Raw genomic sequence first — 24,643 nt, forward strand, 5'->3', positions numbered from 1 at the left:
AGAGGGCTGTGCAGAGGAAATGCCCTCGCAATCTGACAGATTTGGAGTGTTTTTGCAAGGAAGAGTGGGCAAATAATGCCAAGTCAAGATGTGTCATGCTGACATGCAGATAAACTCATACCCCAAAAGACTGTGTGCTGTAATAAAATCAAAAGGCGCTTCAACAAACTATTAGTTTAAGGGTGTGCACACTTATGCAACCATATTATTTTAGTTTTTTATTTCTACTTCCCTCCACCTAAAAGATTTCAGTTTGTTGTTCAATTGAGTTGTACAGTTTATAGGTCACATTAAAGGTGAAAAAAGTTCTGAAATGATTTATCTTTGTTTCATTTCTTTACATCACAGAAACGTGGCATTTTAACAGGGGTGTGTAGACTTTTTATATCCACTGTACCATTGAAATTGTTTTGTTATATCTGTTCAATAATTGCAAAAAAAATTTAATTTTGTTAGAAATCTTGTCAGTTGAGAACTTTCTTTGCTCTTTGCCTGAGTTGCAGTGATATTTTTAGAGACTCTCTGTGGACAACTGAATGCCTCCCTGCAAGGTTATGGAGAAGAGCAGGGACAGTGCTCTATAGTCCTGTACTAGGGTGACAACATTGCTCCGCCATAGATACAGTGCAGTGAGAGCTTTGTCACCCTAGGACAGGAAGTGTTTTACTGGAAGGATCACTAAGTGAAAATAAGAGTAGGTTTAGACATGCGGCCAAGTTGTTGCCCCTCTGAAAAAGGAACCATGCTCAGATCGCTTTTGAGACGTGTTAGATACAGCGCAGTGAGTGAGCTTTGTCATCCTAGGACAGGAAGTGAGTTACTGGCACGATCACTAGAATGAAATATGACTAGGGTTAGACATGTGGCTAAATTGCCTCCTGAAAAGTTATTCACCTTCAGATTGCCTTTCAGAGGCGTTTGACATGTGGTGGGGAGGCAATAAGACCCCTCCCCACTGCCTGTTTTAAACCTATATATGCCACATCAGCGCATCGCAAAGCATTATGACAGCAGCATGTGAACACCCCTATCTGCAGCCTTTACAGCTTAATGGAGTGCTAAAAACATGGCTCAACTGCATGTTTTCTATGAGAGCGATTTACTAAAGTAAACTAGATTGTGCACTTTGCAAGTGCAGTTGCACTATTTGTTCTTAGTAAATATAAATGTGGTAATGCTTCACTTTGTAAAGAATACCCAATCAGGTGCAAGTAAAATAAAGAGAAAAGCATTTTTGCTTGCACATGATTGAATAATGGAAATAACCAGAGCTTTACTACATTTACCAAGCTCTGGGGAAAATTAGTGCATCTGCACAGTCTACAGTAGGGAAAATAATTACCGTATTTTCCAGCGTATAAGACAACTGGGCGTATAAGACGACCCCCTACTTTTCCTGTTAAAATGTAGTGTTTAGGCTATACTCGCCGTATAAGACTACCCCTCTTCCAATGCACACCAGTGGGAAGAATCATGCCCCATCATTGGTGTCAGTGGCAGGAATAGTGTCCCATCATTGGTATCAGTGGGAGGAATAATGCCCCATCATTGGTATCAGTGGGAGGAATAGTGCCCCATCATTGGTGTCAGTGGGAGGAATAGTGCCCCATCATTGGTGTCAGTGGGAGGAATAGTGTCCCAACATTGGTGTTAGTGGGAGGAATAGTGTCCCATCATTGGTGTCAGTGGGGGGTGGAATAGTGCCCCATCATTGGTGTCAGTGGGGGGGGGGGGAATAGTGCCCCATCATTGGTGTCAGTGGGGGGAGGAAAAGTGCCCCATCGTTGGTGTCAGTGGGGGGGGAGGAATAGTGCCCCATCATTGGTGTCAGTGGGGGGGGGAGGAATAGTGCCCCATCGTTGGTGTTAGTGGGGGGGGGGGGGGGAAAGTGCCCCATCGTTGGTGTCAGTGGGAGGAATAATGCCCCATCATTGGTATCAGTGACACCAATGATGGGGCACTATTCCTACCAATGACACTTGCTGGCCCCTGTTCCAGTATGGTCCTGCTGCAGCCAGCATATGTGGTTGCAGCAGCACCTCTGGATGGCGCACTTACCTGCCGCTCCTTCACTCGATTTTCGCGGGGCCGCTCGGCTCCGCCTCCTCGCCGGTGATTGGCCACCTGTGTGCCTTTCCTGAGCTACAGTTCTGGCGGCCAATCACCGGTGAGGAGGCGGAGCCGAGCAGCCGTGCGAACATCCAGTGGCCGAACCGAATGAAGGAGCAGCCGCGCTTCCTGGACCGGATCATCGTGGGACCGGAGCCAGGTAAGAGACAGCAGCCCCTGCCCAGCCCTGTACTTAGTGTCCCTTGGAAGGGAGGGGGGGTGGCGGCAGCACTGCGCCTCCCCCTAAAAAGTGTCAGCATGCCGTATACCGGCGTATAAGACGATCCCCGACTTTTGAGAAGATTTTCAAGGGGTAAAAAGTCGTCTTATACGCCGGAAAATACGGTATTTGATCCCTTGCAGATTTTGTAAATTTGCCCACTTATAAAGAAATGAAGAGTCTATCATTTTTATTATAGGTATATTTTAAATGATAAAGGCAGAATATCAACCACAAATCCAGAAAAAACACGATACAAATGTTTCAAATGAGTTGCAGTTCAGTGAGTAAAATAAGTATTTGATCCCCAAGCAAAACATGACTTGGTACTTGGTGGAGAAACCCTTGTTGGCAAGCACAGAGGTAAGATGCTTCTTGTAGTTGATTACCAGGTTTGCACATATCTCAGGAGGGTTTTGGTCCACACTTCTCTAAATCCCTAAGGTTTCCTGGCTGTTTGGCAACTCGAAGTTTCAGTTCCCTCCATAAATTCCTTAATGTGCTTCTTTTGGGCCACTCCTTTGTTGCCTTGGCAGTATGTTTTGGGTCATTGTAATGCTGAAAGAACCATCCACGACCATCTTCAGTGTTCTGGCTGCAGGAAGAAGGTTCTCATCCAAGATTTTACAATCCATGGTACCGTCCATTGGCCCTTCAATGCAGCAAAGTTGACCTGTACCTTTAGCAGAGAAACAGCCCCAAAACACAATGTTTCCACCTCCATGCTTGACTGTAGGGATGGTGTCCTTAGGGTCATAGTCAGCAATTTTCTTCCACCAAACATGGCAAGTCGAGTTAATCCCAAAGAGCTTAATTTTGGTCTGATCTGACCACAGCACTTTTTTCCAATCCTTCTCTGAATCATTTAGATGTTCATCAGCAAACTTCATATGGGCCTCTACATGTGCTTTCTTAAGGAGGGGGACCATGCAGGCGCTGCAGGATTTCAATCCATGGTGACGTATTGTGTTACCAATGATTTGTTTGTTTCTATTTTTCCTTGCAGGATTCTTTACAAAGTGAAGCTTTACCACATTTACTAAGGTCTGGGGAACATGAGTGCAACTGCAATTGCAAAGTTCACAGTCTATTTGCCTTTAGAAAATCCACCCCGTTATGTTTTTAAGGTTTATAAACACTTTAAATTATCTATAGCCTATGTACAGACCTTTCAATATAGCTCCTGGAAAATAAAAGCCAGTGTAGAGCCACTGGACTGTGGAGCCTTGAAGTCTTGAATATTATAATATGGCTTCAATTCTCTTCCACCCCTACCATGTATTTGGGATACAGGGAGACGTACTCTGTGTCAGACTTGTCATTTTTCACCATAAAACAGCTCATTACACCCCATCTCCCCATATCCAAACTCCATTTCTTCATATTCCAACTCCATTCTATGGGAAGGTATGAATTAAGAGAACAGGGCCGCTGCAGGAAATTCAAAGTTTGGGTTTTGTAAGCCAACCAGTTTTCTGTAAGGAGTATTTTAATATGTTCTCACTTTATTTTACATATCACTTGGGCAACCTTTAAAGACTTAATGGAATTGTAGCAATAGCGCGGTTCTGTATTTAGACACCAATGACAGTCACACTGTTCTGAAATACTTTCCTGTTTTTACCATTTAAGCAATAATGAAATGCTTTGCTGTTATGTAATGATCCCTTGACTAGCAAATTCAGTCTTTTTACAGGGCATTATGTAATATTATAATAATAATGTTTGGAATAATTCAATTCTTTCAATATGCTTACAAACTGCCTATTAGGTCAAAATTCAGACTAAAGCAAGCATTCCCTGAGAATGCCTACAGTGCAGAAGGTATTCTTGTGGGATTTCTCAGGAGGCAGCGGCGAGGCACAATGGCTTCAAAGGTGCTTTCAGTAAGTGGCCGAAAGACAGGGTCAGGGGTTGTTTCTGATTCTTATTTCCTTCAAATGGTTTTTGGAGGGCAAGACTTCCAGATAAGTGGGACCTTGGATTTCTAATTCATCTTTAATGCATGACAAAGAATTCCCTGAGTACAGTGGGGGTAACTAGAGAGGCAGCACAGAATAAGCAGCCTGCCTTATACTGCATGTAAACCCTAAAATAGAAAACTCTTATTTGCTCCCTTTTGATCTGTTTTAATATACCATTAAAATTGTTTTGGTATGGAAGCATTTTCAGCTCCCTGTTGACTACTGAACTCCTCCCTGCAAGGTTATGGACAAGAGCAGAGGGAACCAGGGTGGATAAAAATCAATGATTTAAAAAAAATAAAAAAAAAATAGGATTTTTTTGATTTAAATTGGATTTTTTTGATTTAAATCGGATTTTTTTAAATAAAATGCTTTTTGTCAAAAATATATTACCATCCAAAGGTTATTCCATCATGAAATAAAGATTCATTTTTCAATTATGTAGAATAAGGCTGTATATGTTTAATTTTTTGGTAAATAAATTCCATGAATCCATTCACAATGTCATGCTCTTCCAGAGGTTTTTGTAAGATTATTGGGCAGTTTCTCTGCCTACAAGATATTATCACAGATGCTTGGTTTACTTTTGCAGTTCTCAAAACTGAATTTGACTCAGCGGAGATCACATGCCTCTTCTTCACAGCAAAAATGTTATAACATGAACAGAGTTAAGAAAAAGACCTTAATCCTAACTTCTACAAACCTATGAATACAGAATCAACCCCTTCCGTGCTAAGTTTCAAGAAGTTCAGTGAATAGAATAGAAACAATATTTTTCTGATTGTTTGGAGTGGAATAGATCTGCACAAGAAGAAAGTGAAACTAAGTGTGAGGAGGAAGGGGCCGACAGTCTAAGTTTCTTAAAATATATAGATTTTGTTTAGCCAAATTAGTTAACAAACATGGATGTTTGTTTAAGCAAATCACATATGCTGGAATGTTATTGTTTCAGTTGAATAAATCTATTTAAATTGTTATTATTAAGGTAATGATTATTTTTCTCCTTCCGAAGTACAACAGAAAAGTTGTCCAAATATGAATGATTAACCTATTAAACTGGGAATAAAAAAACTAATATGAAAAGTTGTTATTCTAAAAATCTTCATCTACTTGCATATTAAAGTTATACCAGCAAGAATTAGTCTTTATGTAGAAAACTAGGATTTAAATCAAGCCTTACTGACTAGTGATTTAAATCGTGATTTAAATCAGTTTGATTTAAATCAAATCCACCCTGGAGTGGACGGTGCTCTATAGTCCTGTACTAGAGTTACAACATTGCTCCTCCATAGACACAGTGCAGTGAGAGCTTTGTCACCCTAGGACAGGAAGTGTTTTACTGGAAGGATCACTAAGTGAAAATAAGAGTAGGTTTAGACATGCGGCCAAGTTGTTGCCCCTCTGAAAAAGGAACCATGCTCAGATCGCTTTTGAGACGTGTTTCACAGGCCACTGTCTGTCGCCAGGGGCTGATATGACATGTCCCCACTGCCCGTTTTAAACCCGTATATGCCTCAAAAGTGCACCGCAAAGCATTGCAAACACAGCATGTTAACATCCCGTTTGCTGCCTTAAAAGCCCAATTCTGGGGAAAAAAATATTTTTCCTGTGCAATGGAGCTGTGCCCGTACTGCATGGTTAACCACTCCTTTTGTTTAGGGGTCAACACAGAGTACGTAGAAATACTGCTACAGGGTGGCATGGATGCACAAAATCACGTATATATATGTGATTTTGAAGTTCCGGGTATGGGGCGTGCAAGTGCCCTATCCGTGCCGCCATTCGCGACCTCGACTGTCAATCACTGGGTCCTGGCCGGTGATTCCACGCTGGCACCCAGTGATCGCCGAGTCTCTGACGGGGGAGAGACCTGGGTATAACACAGATTATTCCCCTGTCAGCTCCTGCACATTGCTTCTTATGGCTCTGCATAGCAGAGCCATACAAAGCAGTGAGCTTACAGTGAAGCACACACACAGCAAACATAGTGAAACAGCACACAGTTAACCCTTTGATCGCCCCAGATGTTAACCCCTTTCTGCCCAGTGTCATTAGTACAGTGTCAGTGCTTTTTATTAGCACTGATCACTGTATTGGTTTCACTGGGGATGTCAGTGACACCAAGTCCGTTCCCCTCCTTGTCAGAATGCCCATCGCAGTCCCGCAGTAAGCAATTACTAGTAAAAAAAAAAAAACACCATTTGTAAACACTATAACTTTCACTCACGTAAACCAATTAATTAACACGTATTTGGATTTTTTTTTTTTTAGCAAAGACATGTAGCAGAGTACATTTTGGCCTAAACTTATGACGAAATTTGATTTTTTAATTTTTTTTACCGGACATGTTTAATAGCAAAAAGTAAAAAATATTGTTTTTCTTTCTCAAAATTGTCTATCTTTTTTGGTTTATAGCACAAAAAATAAAAAACAGCACAGGTGAACAAATACCACCAAAAAAAGCTCTATTTGTGGGAAAAAAGGGGCCTAAATTTCATTTGGGTGCAGCGTTGCACGACCGCAATTGTCAGTTAAAGTAATGCAGCGCTGTATCGCAAAAAATGGCCTGGTCAGGAAGGGGGGTAAATCCTCTGGAGGACAAGTGGTTAAAAGGGAGGGGGAAGCTGGAGATGGGAATGCTAAAAACGTGGCTCAACTGCAAGTTTTCAATGCCTCCTACCACAATTCTTGTATTATTATTTATTGATGTATTATTCACAGACAAAGTATAGACCTACAGTTGCAAGAAAAAGTATGTGAACCCCTTGGGATTACGTGGAGTTTTGCATGAATTGGGCATAAAATGTGCTCTGAACGTCATCTAAGTCACAACAATAAAAGAACACAGTCTGCTGAACATAATACTACACAAAAATTAGATGTTGCCATGGTTTAATTGCACATAACATGTAAACATTCACAGTGCAGGGAGGAAAAAGTATTTGACGCCCTAGCTTAATGACTTCTCCCAGAGCTAATTGGAGCCAGGAGTGAGCCAACCTTGACTCCAATCAGTGTGATGATATTGGATGTGTTGCTGACAGCTGTCCTGCCCTTAAAAAACACACACCTGTTTTGGGTTTACTGGTTTCAAGAAGCACTGTCTGATGTGAACCATGCCTTGCAGAAAAGAGCTCTCAGAAGACCTACGATCAAGAATTGTTGACTTGCATGAAGCTGGAAAGGGTTACAAAAGTATCTTCAAAAGCCTTGATGTTCATATGTCCATGGTAAGACAGACTGTCTACAAATGGAGAAAGTTTAGCACTGTTGCTACTCTCCCTAGGCTTGGTCGTCCTGTAAAAATGACTGCAAGAGCACAGCGCAGAATGCTGCATGAGGTAAAGAAGAATCCCAGAGTGTCAGCTAAAGACCTACATAAATCTCTGGCACATGCTAACATTTTTGTTGACACATCTACAATAAGGAAAACATTAAACAAGAATAGAGTACATGGGAGGACACCACGGAGGAAGCCATTGCTGTCCAAAAAGAATATTGCAGCACGTTTGAAGTTTGCAAAAGAGCACCTGGATGTTCCACAGCACTACTGGCAAAATATACTGTGGACAGATGAAACCAAGATTGAGTTGTTTGGGAAGAACACACAACACTATGTGTGGAGAAAAAAAGGCACAGCACACCAACATCAAAACCTCATCCCCACTGTAAAACATGGCGGAGGGAGCATCATGGTTTGGGGCTGCTTTGCTGCCTCAGGGCCTGGACGGATTGTTGTCATTGATGGGAAAATGAATTCCAGAGTTGATCAAGACATTTTGCAGGAAAACGTACGACCATCTGTCCGCCAACTGAAGCTCCGCAGAGGATAGGTGATGCAACAGGACAATGACCCAAAGCATACAAGTAATTCAACAAAACAATGGCTGCAACAGCACAGAATACGCCTTCTGGAGTAGCCCAGTCAGAGTCCTGACCTCAACCCGATTGAAATGCTGTGGCATGACCTTAAGAGAGCGATTCACACCAGACATCCAAAGAATATTGCTACAATGAAACAGTTTTGTGAAGAGGAGTGGTCCAAAATTACTCCAGATCGTTGTGCAGGTCTGATCTGCAACTACAGGAAACGTTTGGTTGAGGTTATTGCTCCCAAAGGAGGGTCAACCAGTTATTAAGTCCAAAGGTTCACATACTTTTTCCTCCCTGCACTGTGAATGTTTACATGTTATGTGCAATTAAACCATGGCAACATCTAATGTTTGTGTAGTATTATGTTCAGCAGACTGTGTTCTTCTATTGTTGTGACTTAGATGACGTTCAGAGCACATTTTGTGCCCAAATCATGCAAAACTCCACGTAATCCCAAGGGGTTCACATACTTTTTCTTGCAACTGTATCAGTATAGCTTGTGAAAAATAAAAGCTAATGTAGAACCACTGGGCTGTGGAGTCTCATAGTCTTGGATACTATACTTCCACCCCTACCATGCATTTGGGAGGTGGGCTTTGTTTCAGACTTGTCAGTTGTCACCATGAGACAGCTGATCGCACACCCTGCCTCCCTATATCTCAACTCCATCTCTCCTTATTCCAACCCTGTGCTATGGAAAGGCATAAAGAGAACAGAGTCACAGCACGGAATTCAAAGCTCGGGTGCTTCAAGCCAACCAGTTTTTTGTTATAAGAGGTATTTTAATATGTTCTTCCTTTGACAGTGAAGTATATTTATTATGTACCCAAAAGTGCATAATAAGTGCACTTATCCTTTAAATCACACACCCATTGCTAATACGTGGTCAGGGGCATGTTCTATATTGGTGCAGCGGTACTTTTGAGCACCAGATGGAAGAATTTATTAATCAAGCTGTGATCCTATAACAAATCTGTCTCATAAAATGTATCAGTGCTGCAGTATTCACTGCCTCGCTGTGCGGCAAAGTTGACAAATCTCTCCCATTATATTTAAACTACAGCTAATGATGCAAATTAACAGTCTAATAACTGATACAATTTGTAGAAACTGCATCTCATAAAATAAAGAAATCGAAAGATAATGCTTTCACATCCATCTTTATCATATTTATTTTTAGAAAACATGAAAATGAAGCAGTTCTAGAACAAAGGCAATCTTTTCGTCATCATTTTATAGTATGTTTCTTTTGCCCTCCTACAACACAAATAGAATTCATTCAAATAAATCGGAAATGCTAAATTTATTTGGAATTATTTTTGTAACACCCTCAAGATGGTCTGACATTCATATATCTTCTAGCTTCTAATTACGCATCACAAACTGCAAAGAGAGGGGTAGGTAGTTGGCAAAATTACTTTATACTTTTCTACAATGTTCTGTATAAATATAATGTATATCTTATCAACAGTCTAAAACATAAAAAACAGAATACGCCTAAACGTAACGTAAGAGAAAAAATATTCAGCCCAGCACAATATAAAAAAAACAAAAAAAACACCCCAAAAACAAGGAAAAAAGGAAACATTGCTACAATACTCAACTTCAATCCACAGTGGTCCCCTGCAGTACCTCTTGTCTGCCAGTGGATGCCGCCAAATGTCCTGGTTGAATGATAGCCAGTATCATTCAACACACTTCCACTGCAGCACAGAATGCTGCTCTTATGTAAAAAGTGAAAATATTTAGGGGTATGTAGTATTTAAAGTGGTTGTAAAGGCTAAAGGAGTTTTACTCTAATGCATTAGGGTAAAAAAACTTTTTCTCTCCCTCCCCACTGGAATCAGTGAGAGCAGCGGAAGCCATTGGCTTCCACTTCTGTCAGTCAAATCCAGTGACGAGGGATCAGGAGGCAGGGCTGAGCTACACTATGTGTGTCAAAGGGATCGAATTTGCATGAGTACCCCCCCAGTAAGCAGCTTGCTCAAGAGGGGAGCCAGGAGTGCCAGCAAGGGACTGCAGAAGACAAATAACAATTGAACCTTTAATATCACTTTAAGTTGAAGTTTAAAAAAAAAAAAAAAACACATATTTTTACTTTCCTGTTTCCTCCTTTTTGATCTCCCCCCACCAACATGCTACTGAAATGTCCAAAAAACACTTTTCATTAAATACCTTGTTTTAGTGGAAGTGACATCACTAGATCCGGGAAGCCCAGGTGCTCTGTACAGCTATCCATATACATGACTGTTCTAGGATATATGCCAGTACACTTGTATAGAGCCTGTGTGTCCTAAGAGTCCTATTGCTAAGTTTTCATCTGCTTATATCCATGGTCCCTCCCCCAATCAATCTGCTAAAGACATTTTTAAATAAAACCTTTCAACTTTCAATATGTACCATATTTTAAACCCAGTGATCTCATCACTGGGCCTCTGTACTTCTCTATGCAATGCAGGCAAATAATGCTTGGTGGGAGGTGCCAGCAGGTGCTGTACATAACTTCCTGAAAACATCACACCACCCTGTCTCAGTCCTGATAAAGTAGTTGGCTCTTGGGTGGAGTATCCATATGCCTGGATGTCAGTCTGAAGGAGTGAGCATTCCTAGGTAGGCTACATTTGCATGAAAAATGCTGTAGGTGATGCTGAGCCTCCATGATTGAAAAAACTGAAAGGCAGCGAATGAAATAGGAGGGCCAGAACTGTCAAGCTCAGGAGGTAAGAGCTTGATGATGTTGGTTATCCTCCAGCTAGAAAACAAGGCAGGCTCTATCTGAAATACTGCAACCTCTTTTGCACACTGTGAAAAGTTCACAGTGTGCAGGGAAATTAGCAATTTCAGTACAGGAGAGGAGCGCAAGGTTGTGAGTAAGGCTGGAGATCAGCTTTAAGTTGGGGGGGGGGGGGGGGGGAATGTGTTTCAAAGCTATCCTTCAGATTTAAAGGCAGTGTATGTTTTTTTTTCTTTTTATTCACATATGTTTTGTATTTGTTTCTGCTTAGTGACCAAAAATTAAATGTTCTCCCTTTTTAATTAGGCAAAAATAAAATGTGTCTCATATATATATATATATATATATATATATATACACACACACACACACGTGTGCCCTTGTTTGTGTATACATATATATATTATATGTGTGTTTGTAGGTACGTACATACGTGTGTGTGTATATATATATATATATATATATATACACACACACATACACACATTATATATATATATATATATATATATATACACACACATACACATACATGTGTGTGTGCGCTTGTTTGTGTGTGTGTGTGTGTGTATATATATATATATATATATATATATATATACATATAATATATGATATGTGTGTTTGTATGTATGTATATGTATATTTTTTTTTTCCTTTATTTTTTTTTACATTTTTACCACCACTCCAAGAGGAGGAGACCCAGAGGCTCTTTTTGTACAGCTGTACAGCTAATTGACCTAAATACCAAGCTCAAATCACAAGCACCTCTTTTATCAGCCAAAACAGTACTTATTTTCAGCCATTCTTATAGCTTTATGAATTGAGCCTCATCTCAGATTAGACAGACTTAATTCAGAGGGACACCCTTAGGAATGACCCACATAAATATTCTATTTATCCAGGATAACAACAATTACTGAAAAAGTCTGCACCTGTATCAAGTCCCAGTTTACACTAGGCTTGCCCTGTGTATTCCTTTGCAATTCACATGCAGTACATGGTGGTGCAGTCTGAGCCCAATCATTTTGAATTGCACAGGACCACAGAAAAAGAAGTGCATCAGCCCCTAATAGTTGTGCACTACTTTTGGAAACACACTGCAACCAGATAGCATGGTATTCCTGTACCATGTGATACGATGCAGGCAAACGCATTCTGCTTTTGAGGTGTCGTTAACTTCACACTGACACCTGCTGCAGATAGCAACTGCAGTGCGTTTTGTACATGGTTCAGGATACACACAGGGAACACAGGTTCGCTGTGTTCTGGTGTGAACGGGGACTAACTATTTGTAGGACAAAGATTTTAAACAAATAATCAAATTATTTGAAATAATTAATAAACATAAATAAAAAATGACAAAACTCGCTAAATTTTTCATTTAAAATCCTAAAGGTGGCCATAGATATAAAATAATCATCCACTGATTAGGTGAGAATACTCACACCAAATTTCTCCAATCAACCTAAGTGGAGTGATCAACCATGTTGGTTAAATCGGACATTCCCAAAAGTCCCTTGTCGTCATCTCACAAATCTAAGCTGGCACCAGAGGTTCTCACGCATGTTCCCCCTCCTACCTCCTTTGGTATAAACATGCATGCTTGCCAAGATGTAGCTTTACCCAGTCAGATCAATTTTCTCCACTGTTACGTTCAACGTTGAGCTACATAAATCACTGTCAATTTCTGGATTTTCTGAAAAGCCGGTAAGACACTGAACATGCAACCTACAATTAATAGTGGTGGGTAGACTTAGCGTTTCATTTACTTTTGTTTCACAAAGGTGATCTTTGATCAAAATGGGCTTATCATTAGAATTCATACAACACACAACAAGCAGGCACGTATCATTATTACCAAATCTTAGCTTTTTTTTCCAATAAAAAAAATATCTTTCTTGCCATAAATTTAAAAAAAAAACCAGCTACATCATATGGTACCTGTCTACCCATCAATAGTGCACCGATTCTATTGTTTCCAATCAGCGGTGAGTAAGAGAAACAAAAAGGCTGCCCCCCCCCCGTGTACATAGATAATTACAATCTAAAAGCTATACATAGAAAAACGTACTAACACACACTGATAAGGCTCTTCGCAATAAATTAATCTCCTTTGCATATCAACACACTCTGCTCAGGCTGTTTACAATAAAATAGGGATTATGGTCTCACATTAAAATATATATACATTGGGGCACCTAATTAAAAGGACATCTCCACTTTTTTCTGCCAGTGAAGTCCACCTAATACAGCTTCCTGAAAGGTGTGACAACAATGCTGCCCTGCTCTTGAATTCAGAGCAGAGTTGTCACTATGTGCCTGTTCATACTAGAGTGGGGTGACAAGATGTTGCAGCGGGTATGGCTATCGGCATTGTCACTGCTGATTCACAAGTCTGCCGCTTATGAACCAGTTCGATCGCTATTACAAGCAGCAGGAGGAGACCCCCCCACCACCACCTTCTGCCATTTTCCTGGGATCTCTCATCCCTCCAGGAGTCCCGATTGACCAGCCGACACTGCCTAGCCACAGAACCGAACAAAGACCCGATCGGTTATGCTCGGCTCCATTAAATAGTAAACCAGAAGCGATGACCTGACATAATTTCCAGTTTACTCAAACAAATCAGCGCCATTTTTAAAAAACTAAAGCATTCAATCACACCGATCTTAGTGTGAGTGAATGCTTTTAAGGGCAGAGGAGGGATTTGGGGTCTTATTGACCCCAGATCCCTCCATAAAGTGTATCTGTCACATGCCTACTGCTGTCACCAGCGATGTTTACATTATTTGTGACAGAAATAAAAGTAATCAAAAAATTAAAATAAAATTAAATAAAGGAAAGTGCCTCCGTCCCCTCCGTGTTTGCATCAGGGGTGTATTTACCACAAGGCAAACAAGGCATTTGCCTAGGGCGGCATTTTTCAGGGGGGAGCAGCACTTCATCTCTGAAGAAGGGACAGAAGAAGGGACACACGCGGCATGGGGACCTGGTGGGTTCCGAGAGAGGCTGCGAGTTTCATTACGGTGTATGCACTACCCCATTCTTGTTTCCAGGGATGTCCAGAGCTGTGAAGGCGAGTGTCTTTCTCTGTCTCACCGTGGCAGATGGTTGCTGGTGTATTGGGGGCAGTGGTAATGAAAGGCTCTCTTGGGGAGGGGTGTTGTTGGTTAACATCAGGCTATCTCTGCGGGGGGGGCGCTTTTGTTGTTGCCTAGGGCAGCACAAATCCTAAATACACCACTGGTTTGCATGCAAAGCCAAATGCATGAGCTGGTCCCGCACGCATGAAAACAGCGATTGTCCCACACATGTGAAGTATCACTGCGAACGTTAGGTCATGGGCGGTAATTCTAGCACCAGACCCCCTCTGTAAATGTAAAGTAGTAACCTATAACAGCTATTAAATCAGTGCCTATGGAGATTTAAATTTATATAATTTGTCGCCGTTGCACGCAATTTTAAAGCGTGACATGTTTGGTATCTATTTACTCGCCATAACATTATCCTTTATATTTTACAAAAATTGCATTGTGTTTCTTTCCATTCAAATTAAAAAACGTTTATTTTTTTTAAATTGCGTTTGAAAACCACTGAACAAATACCACATGACATAAAAAATTGTAGAACCCACCAATTTAATCTCTAGGGGTTCTAAGTAATTTTCTAAAAAAAAAAAACCCGATTGTTACATGTGAACAAAAAGTGCCAGAAAAAGCCTGGTCCTTAAGTGGATATTCATTACACGGATACCAAGAATGACTCAGTAAGAAATTGCTTTAGGTGTTTCTATCATTCAACCAAAAATTGTTTCTTAAGCTGGACATATATGGATCGAAATTTGGCTGGTTCAGCAGGGACCCGGCGAATTTCAATCAACTTGTGTACAATCAGCCTTTTGGGGTTTTCCCAAACAATTAGTGATGCTAGCTGTAGCCGGCAACACTAATCATTATGTTCTGGTGGCAGGGAAGGCTCCCTGACGGCAGAACACAATAGTGCTGCGGGAGGGAATCCCCCATCAACAATGACTGCGTTGATGGGGGAATTAAGCCATTTTTTACTCCTTCAACCCGTGGTGGAGGGAAAAAAATTGCATAATTTATGTCCTGCCTAAGGCTGACCATACATTATACAATTTTCTTTAGAAAATTGCTTTAGATTTACCAAAAAACATATAATATGAGGTCAAACCTAAACAACACTTTCAATTGTATCCAATTAGGCACGCCCTTGCACTAAATAGCTGAAGGTAAATCTAAAGGAAATTGGGCAGAAATTGAACAGAAAATCGTATAGTGTATGGCCAGCCTTAGGCTAGGTTTACATTTGTGGTTGAGGGTGGGGGGATTCGAGTGACAAACACATGCGGCTGAGACGTGTTTTAACCCCTACCCTCAACGGTTCCCCCTTAAGCTGCAAAGGCAACAGATGGGGGGGTCTACATATGTTGTGACCACAATGGAGAGGAAAAATTCTTCCCCCCAACCTAATGGGGCCATGCTGCAACTGTGTGCAATGCAAGCAGTTTTGTTGCAGTTGTGCGGGCTTTTAAAGAAAAAAAATGGCAATGAGGAGGCGACATAACACCTCTACACCACCTGTCAAACACCTTCTAAAAAGCAGTCTACCGCAGATTGCTCTTTAGAGGGTGCCATATGTATAACAAGCCTTAGGAAAATACTATTTTGCTAACTAATTTGACGTGACTTTTCCCTTATGCAGGAAATGTAAACAGTAGAGCATTGCATACAAATGTGTGTGTATATATATATATATATATATATATATATACACATACATATATACACACATACATATATACACACATACAGTATCTCCCAGAAATGAGTCCACCCCTCACATTTTTGTAAATATTTGATTCTATCTTTTCATGTGACAACACTAAAGAAATGACACTTTGCTACAATGTGACGTAGTGAGTGTACAGCTTGTATAACAGCATAATATTGCTGTCCCCTCAAAATAACTCAACACACAGCCATTAATGTCTAAACTGCTGGCAGCAAATGTGAGTACACCCCTAAGTGAAAATGTCCATATTGGGCCCAATTAGCCATTTTCCCTCCCCGGTGTCATGTGACTCGTTAGTGTTACAAGGTCTCAGGTGTGAATGGGGAGCAGGTGTGTTAAATTTGGTGTTATCGCTCTCACTCTCTCATACTGGTCACTGGAAGTTCAACATGGCACCTTATGGCAAAGAACTCTCTGAGGATCTGAAAAAAAGAATTGTTGCTCTACATAAAGATGGCCTAGGCTATAAGATGATTGCCAAGACCCTGAAACTGAGCTGCAGCACGGTGGCCAAGACCATACAGCGGTTTAACAGGACAGGTTCCACTCAGAACAGGTCTCACCATGGTCAACCGAAGAAGTTGAGTGCACATGCTCAGCGTCATATCCAGAGGTTGTCTTTGGGAAATAGACGTATGAGTGCTGCCAGCATTGCTGCAGAGGTTGAAGGGGTGGAGGGGTCAGCCTGTCAGTGCTCAGACTATACGCCGAACACTGCATCAAATTGGTCTGCATGGCTGTCGTCCCAGAAGGAAGCCTCTTCTAAAGATGATGCACAAGAAAGCCTACAAACAGTTTGCTGAAGACAAGCAGACTAAGGACATGGATTACTGGAACCATGTCATGTGGTCTGATTTTATTTATTTATATCAGGTACTTATATAGCGTCGTTAATTTACACAGCGCTTTACATACATTGTACATTCACATCAGTCCCTAACCCTCAAGGAGCGTACAATCTAAGGTCCCTAACTCACATCCATACATACACATATTAGGGCCAATTTAGACAGGAGCCAATTAACCTACCAGCATGTCTTTGGAGAGTGGGAGGAAACCAGAGTACCCGGGGGAAACCCTCGCAGGCACAGGGAGAACATGCAAACTCCAGGCAGGTGGTGCCATGGTCGGGATTTGAACCAGCGACCCTAGTACTGCCAGGCGGAAGTGGCAACCATTTAGCCACTGTGCTGCCCCTTTTTGGTTCAGATGGTGTTAAGCATATGTGGTGACAACCAGGTGAGGAGTACAAAGACAAGTGTGTCTTGCCTACAGTCAAGCATGGTGGTGGGAGTGTCATGGTCTGGGATTGCATGATTGCTGCTGGCACTGGGAAGCTACAGTTCATTGAGGGAACCATGAATGCCAATACTGTGACATACTGAAGCAGAGCATGATCCCCTCCCTTTGGAGACTGGGCCGCAGGGCAGTATTCCAACATGATAACGACCCCAAACACACCTCCAAGATGACCACTGCCTTGCTAAAGAAACTGAGGGTAAAGGTGATGGACTGGCCAAGCATGTCTCCAGACCTAACCCCAATAGAGCATCTATGGGCATCCTCAAATGTAAGGTGGAGGAGCGCAAGATCTCTAACATTCACGAGCTGCGTGATGTCATCATGGAGGAGTGGAAGAGAACTCCAGTGGCAACCTGTGAAGCTCTGGTGAACTCCATGCCCAAGAGGGTTAAGGCAGTGCTGGAAAATAATGGTGGCCACACAAAATATTGACATCTTGGGCCCAATTTGGACATTTTCACTTAGGGGTGTACTCACTTTTGTTGCCAGCGATTTAGACATTAATGGCTGTGTGTTGAGTTATTTTGAGGGGACAGAAAATTTACACTGTTATACAAGCTGTACACTCACTACGTCACATTGTAGCAAAGTGTCATTTTTTCAGTGTTGTCACATGAAAAGATAGAATAAAATATTTCCAAAAATGTGAGGGGTGTACTCACTTCTGTGAGATACTGTATATGCATACACATAAAGTCATATGAAAAAATAAGTACACCCCACAGAAATAGTTGATTTTTGCAACCAGCAATTGTTGATTTTCTTGAACAGGAATTTTATTCAAACAGTGCATACAGATAAAGGTGATTTACCTGAATAAGAACGCAATAACATTGTGCCTTTTCAGTCATTTATTGAACAAAAATTTAATTCAATAAAATAGTGTACTGTGAAAAAAATGAAGTACATCCTTGGCATCAAAAACTGGCATTGCTCCCTGTAGCAGAAATTACTTCCTGTAGGCAGTTTGTATAACTGCCCATCAGTCTCCTGAAATTTTCCATAATGCAAACTTTCTTCAGTTGCAAGACATTTGTGGGTTTCCTTGCATGAACCAAAACCTCCCTCCATAATTTCAATGGGAATCAATACAGAGTTATGACTGGGGCAGTTTCTTCTTTTTGAGCCAACCCCTGGTGGATTTGCTAGTGTGCTTTGGATCAATATGGTGTTCAGACTTATATCCAGTTTTGGACAGCTGGCTTCACATTCTTATCAAGCACACTTTGATAAAATGTAGAATGTATAGTTGACTTCATGACTTCAGGCTTCCTAGATCCTGAAACAGTAAAGCAACCCTAAAACATAACATTTTCATCAGCATGCATTACAGTTGGTATGAGGTTCTTCTCCTGAAATACTGTCTTTGGTTTGTAACAAACATGTATACTGTTACTGTAACGAGATAATTCTCTTTGATTGATCAATCTTCAATGCAATGTTCCAGTAGGCTTTGTCTTTCCCTATGAGCCCAATGGCAGACTGTAATCTTGGTCAAATGTTCCTTGTGGACAGCTTTGCTGAAAAAATTATCATGCAGATTGTTTTGGAACAATCTCTTTCTGATTATAGATGCATGCACTTTGACCCCAACTGTTACGGGAATTATCTGAATACTCAGGGGCCTTTTGAACATTTCTTTTAGCATCAAATGGTCAGCTCTTGGGTTGAATTTGCTGGACCAGCCAGGCCTGAACAAATTAGCAGTTGTTTGAAATCATTTGTAGGTTATTTTCCTTACAGTGGAATGATTTGTTTCTTTATAAATCCCCTGCAAGACTAATAGGCATCCATATCCTCCTTTCTGAGGGCCTTGGAGAGCTATAATGACCATAACATGATGAAAAAACACGTGTCCATAGCAAAGAGAACACCAGATTCTAAATGTCTGAGGTTTAAATAAGACATCTTCTACCTGCTTACTCCCTAAGGAAGTTCTAATCATTGGCATCTAATCTGGAACAGCAGATTATAATTACATGGATTTAAATGTGTTATATGAAAAGGTTTACTTACTATTCCATATGAATTATTTGCATCTTTGTTCATTTAGATCATGAAAACGAATACATCATGTCAATTTTATGGGTCATTTGTTCAAGTATACAACTTTTTCTATAAGCACGATTTGGATCAAAATCTAATGTTTGCCTTGTTAAATGCACTATACTGCCAAAAGTATTGGGACGCCTGCCTTTATATGCACATGACCTTTATGGCATCCCAGTTTTAGTCTGTAGGGTTCAATATTGAGTTGGCCCACCTTTGCAGCTATAACAGCTTCAACTCTTCTTCTGGGAAGGCTGTCCACAAGGTTTAGGAGTGTGTCTATGGGAATGTTTGACCATTCTTCCAGAAGCGCATTTGTGAGGTCAGGCACTGATGTCGGACAAGAAGGCCTGGCTCACAATCTCCGCTCTAATTCATCCCAAACATGTTCTACTGGGTTGAGGTCAGGACTATGTGCAGGCCAGTCAAGTTCCTCCACCCCAAACTTGCTCATCCATGTCTTTATGGACCTTGCTTTATGCCCTGGTGCGCAGTCATGTTAGAACAGGAAGGGGCCATCCCCAAACTGTTCCCACAAAGTTGGGAGCATGAAATTGTCCAAAATGTCTTGGTATGATGACACCTTATGAGTTCCCTTCACTGGAACTAAGGGGCCAAGCTCAATCCCTGAAAAACAAATCCACACCATAACCCCCACCCCCCCACCAAACTTTATACTTGGCACAATGCAGTCAGGCAAGTACCGTTCTCCTGGCAACTGCCAAACCCAGACAAGTCCAGTGGATTTTAGTGTTATGGCAGCTCCAAGCTGTTTCACACACATAGGTCAGGTTATAAAAGCCTGTGGAGAGCCTAGAATAAAAATGAGGTTTGGCTACCAGGTCAGAGAAGGACCTAGGAATGGAGAATTTTTCCCTCCAACAGCTCTACAAAGTCTCCTGGCTCCGTGGCCCAGAACAGAACTTATTAAGATTTAAGTGGTTCTAAAAGATTGTAATAAAAAAAAAAAAAAAACACAATAAACATGTCATACTTACATGCTCTGTGCAATGGTTTTGTACAAAGCAACCCGGATCCACTTCTTTTTGGATCCCCTGCTGGCAGTCCTGGCTTCTCTCCCCTGCCAAGTACTCCCGGTGCACCTCTTACGCCATGCTCCTGTGAACGGACATTGCCAATTCACACACAGAGTGTGACTCTTGCTCTCTACTCATTGGTTCACTGTCTGTAAATGACATCAAAAGGAGCCAATGGCCCCTGCTGCTGTGTGAGCCAAAAAAGAGAGAGAGAGACAGGGAGAGCTTCGGCTGTCATGCACATTGCTGTCCCGAGATGGGGCTCGGGTAAGTATAAGGGGGCAAGCTGCACATAGAAGGCTTTTTAAAAAAACATTCTGACTTTAGAACCACTTTAACCCCTTGACACCGCCGTCAAACAAATATGCGGCCTCACAGAAATGGGCTTTTTTCTCTGGGGCCGCATATTTGCATACCTGTCTTTGTGCTGGGAGCGTGCCGCACTGCATGCTCCCAGCACAAAGACCGCAGTGTCACTGGGAGCCCCGGGACCTGTTCTAATGATCGGGACCTGGGACTCCCGATTTCGGGTCACATGATCGCTGTGATAGTCTCTGATTGGCTATCACAGTGATCAGTCACTGTGCAGCCCAGCCCCCTTATTTTTTTTCTCTCTCTATGAATGGAGAAGAGAGATACATTGTATCTCTATAACTCCAGGCATAGAGAGAAAATAAAATGTTTGTAAAAACAAAACAAAAAAAAGATAAAATAAATAAATATTAAAAAATAAAAGAAAAAACTAAAGAAAAAATACCTAGATCAAGGTTTGATCTAGTTCAGTGCCAGGGTTATTTTTTGGGTCAAGGTCAAAGGTTACGGTCAAAAGGTCAGGGTCAAAGGTCAGGGTTTAAAAAAATTTGGTATCAGTGTCAGTTATTGTCAATGTCAGTGTGTTTTAGGGAAAAAAAAAGAAAAGACAAAAACAAAATGCGCACTATTGTTTCTGGGCTGTACTACGGGTACAAACAACAAATAACATACACATATATGGTATCGCTGTGATCGTCAAGAGCTGGAGAATTTATTTTGGGTTGTTCTTTGGTGGTAGGTTATGGTAGTAACAAGAAACACACAGCTAAATAAATTTTTTTTTTTACTATTTTGGGCCAGTTTTCCTTTGATAATAAAAAAAAAATCAGGAGATATCCATTCCCATTTACCACCAACTGAAAGCCCAATTTGACCTGAAAAAAACGCGGTATAATTCACATGGATGTACAAAGTAGTTGTGATGATATGTACGGTTTTACTAACACATGTCAACATTGCAAAATTGTGCTTAGGCATTTAGATTTGTTTTACCTTTAGGCGTGAAGGGGTTAAGCTTTATTAGCCAATATTAACCATTGTTCCAATGTCTGTGGGATATCTGTTTAGTTTGGTGTTTATCACACATCAGCTATCTACATTATCTGCATATAGCACAAGATGTTTAAGGCAAACCAGTGTAACAAAGCCCTACTGCTACAAAAATAGAAGGTTACTGCGCCTTTAAATTTTAAAGAGAGTTTGGTCAGGAAAACAAGTAGCAGGTGACCTGGGAGAAAATTCCAGAAGGTCACATGACTAGTGGAAAGTTCTAGAACAGTGGGGCTCATTATATAAAGGAGTTCCGTTGGCGGGAGATTGCCAGCTGATCAGTGTCAGTGCAACAAGCTCCCCCCCCTCCCCTTTTTTGTCACAAGGCACGTTATGTGGTATTGTCACCCTTTACATTTAAAGGGGGGACTGTTATTATGTTTATTTAGTTTGCGCTCGAGTCCTTAACGGCTGAGCTATTTGATTGTTATTTGATAAGAAAAGTATAAACTTGATTATTAATTATTTAAAGTATTTGTTATTGTTTATTTATTTAAATCAAAAAAGTGCTGCGGCTAAAATTTTGCCATTAAATATTGTGTGTTTTTATTTAGATAGTTATATATTTGGTATTCAGGAGAGTGAGAAAAGGCGCGGTCTGCATTCCCATGATATCCTGTAGGCATTTTGTATACTACCCATAAGTCTCATGACATTTTTGACCACTTCACCGTGAAAATGTCTTTAGTTGCAAGACATTTAAGGTTTTCCTTGCATGAGGCACCTATTTCAAAATCCCCCTACATAATTTCAATGGGAATCAATGCAGGGCTTTGGCTAGGACAGTTTCTTCTTTTTCAGCCAAAAACTAATGGATTTGCTAGTGTGCTTCAGGATCATTAACGAGTTGAAAGACTAATTTCCAGTTCAACTTCAACCCTTTGGACTGGTGGACTTACATTCTCATCAAGCATACTTTGATACAGAATGTATAGTTACATTGATGACTGCGAGCTTCAAAAAATCTTGAAGCAGCAAAGCAACCCCAAAGCATAACATTTCCACTACCCTGCATCATAGTATGAGGTTGCTCTTCTGAAATACTATCTTTTTTTGCAGCATACATGTATACTATTACTGCGACTAGAAAACTCTTTGATTAACCAGTCTTCAGTGCATTGTTCCAGTGACCTGGTCTTTGACCGTGAGTCCAATGGCAATCTCTAATCTTGCTGAAATGTTCTTTGAGGACAGCAAAGGAATTGCCTTTGCACACCTCTCATGCAGGTTGATCAGGCATCATCTCTTTCTGATTTTAGATGTGTGCACTTTGACCCCAACTGTTGCAAGAATTACCTGAAAACTCTTGGGCTCTTGGTTCTTTTAGCATCAAACGACCAGCTCTTGGGTTAAATCTGCTGGGCCAGCCAGTCCACGACAAATTAACATTTGTTTGAAATCTAATCATTTGTAGATTATTTTCCCTACAGTGGAATGATTGACTTCTTTATAAATCCCCTGCCAGACTAATAGGCATCCACAACCTTCTTTCTGAGGGTCTTGGACAGCTCTATTGATCTTGGCATGATGAAAACACACATACCAATGGCAAAGAGACCCTAGATGTCTGAGGTTTAAGTAAGAAAAGTTCCACATTATCACGTTCTAATTACTGGCATCTAATCTGGAACAGCAGATGCAAATGACATGGATTTAAATGTGTTATTTGAAGGGGTGCACTTACTTTTTTCCATATGACTAATCTGCATTTTTATTAACTTAGATACCCCATGTAAATTTTCACTTGTTCTCCTTTATCTGTAGGCACTATTTGAATCAAGATCTAAAGTTCAAATATGTTGAAAAAGTCTATAACTGTCTGGTGGGACTGTCCCTATACAAGGACTTTATGGCAACATATTTTTGATTTATATTGTAAACTGATGGCAACTTTTATTCAAGTCTCCCCTGAAGTAGCCCTTCTGTTGATGCTTCCTGGACCTTTTAAATCCCTGAAAAAAAGATGTTCTTTGATACTTCTTGTCCACCGCTAGGGAAGTCATTCCCCGTCACTTGAAATCTACCACCATACCTTCTCTTGGGGAGTGGGCCACGGAGGTAGAGTCTATAAGTGACCTAAAGGGGAGGAAAGGAAGAACAGTTCTCACAAACCTGGTCATCATGGTCTGTGTTCTGCTACTCATCTGAGTTTTTAACTTGGGCCAAGAGAGATACATCTTCCATCTCTCACGAGCCATGACAGAGTTAATATGCTTTCTCTCTTTGTCAACCTGGTCTACTCCCTCTCCAGCACTCTCGCTGTGCTCTACGTTTCTCTGCATTTGATTCCTTTCTTTTACCTTACAGCATACACATAATTTTCTTATTCTGAATACTTGAAGATTTGAAAGCTTTTTTTTTAATGGAACTTTACCTTAATATTACGACCAACAACCATTTCAAAGATGATACTCTATACCCTTTGTTTTGTTCCTAATCTTTGGGTTTACTTTGTATACCTGAAGATTTATATATGAGATTATTCTGTTTTGTACCATCTTTTTACTGGCTGTGTGTTCGCATTCACATATTTGCTACAATAAAATTAAATTGAACAAAAAAGTCTGTTACTGACAGTGGTAAACCATGCACGAGACAGGGACACCCTGGAACGGTCCGAGCTGGTTTTCCCAGCACTTTTATTCTGCAAGGTAACAAACTCTGTTTTCAATGCAGTATGGTTTTGTACAGCAAGTCCATACCATAAAGCAAATAAACATCTGCTCATCAAAGCCACTAACTAAACTCCGGTCATTTCATGACTAACAGGATGCCCCCTAATGGGTTCGCAAAACAAACAAAGCAGCACTCAACCTTTTCACACAGCAGCAGGCTTCCACAGCAGAGGCGGCAAGAAAGAGAGAGAACTGCAGTGCTGAAGATTACTCCACCTGCACCCGAAGGTCATTAACGTCTGGGCCATGACGCCGAGCGGCCGCACATTTGGTGCAATTAAGAAAAACATATGTGCGGAGAGCGCGCCCTGCGCGGACCCAGCACACATATACGATACTCACGGAAAGGTTCCGATCTCCTCTTTCGATCGGGACCTTTCCTGATCATGTGACCGCCGTGACAGCAAATCACGGCAGTCACATGACCCTAAAACCCTGCCCCGCCTCCCGGCTTCTGAAACCCTTAAAGGGACGGGAGGCACCGGCGCCAAGGGTTTAAA

At 41.1% G+C, this 24,643-nt stretch overlaps 1 protein-coding gene across 2 annotated transcripts in view; it reads right to left on the bottom strand.

Annotated features, from left to right (window-relative positions):
* The window catches only part of ZNF335 (zinc finger protein 335), a 143,855-nt gene that overhangs the window by 104,703 nt on the left and 14,509 nt on the right, over nt 1-24,643 (bottom strand). Inside the window, exon 1 of one of the 2 annotated variants that reach the window (XM_089673433.1) lies at nt 12,349-12,443. The exons of the other annotated variant lie outside the window; for it this stretch is intronic. The gene's annotated coding sequence lies outside the window, so the exon portion shown is untranslated. Of the gene's footprint in view, nt 1-12,348; nt 12,444-24,643 lie in introns of those variants that run through there. 2 annotated transcript variants of the gene reach the window in all.

The sequence above is a fragment of the Staurois parvus genome, unplaced genomic scaffold (genome assembly GCF_062004578.1).
Source record: "Staurois parvus isolate SC_StPar_1 unplaced genomic scaffold, SC_StPar_1.0 ptg000137l, whole genome shotgun sequence".
NCBI classification, from domain to species: domain Eukaryota; kingdom Metazoa; phylum Chordata; class Amphibia; order Anura; family Ranidae; genus Staurois; species Staurois parvus.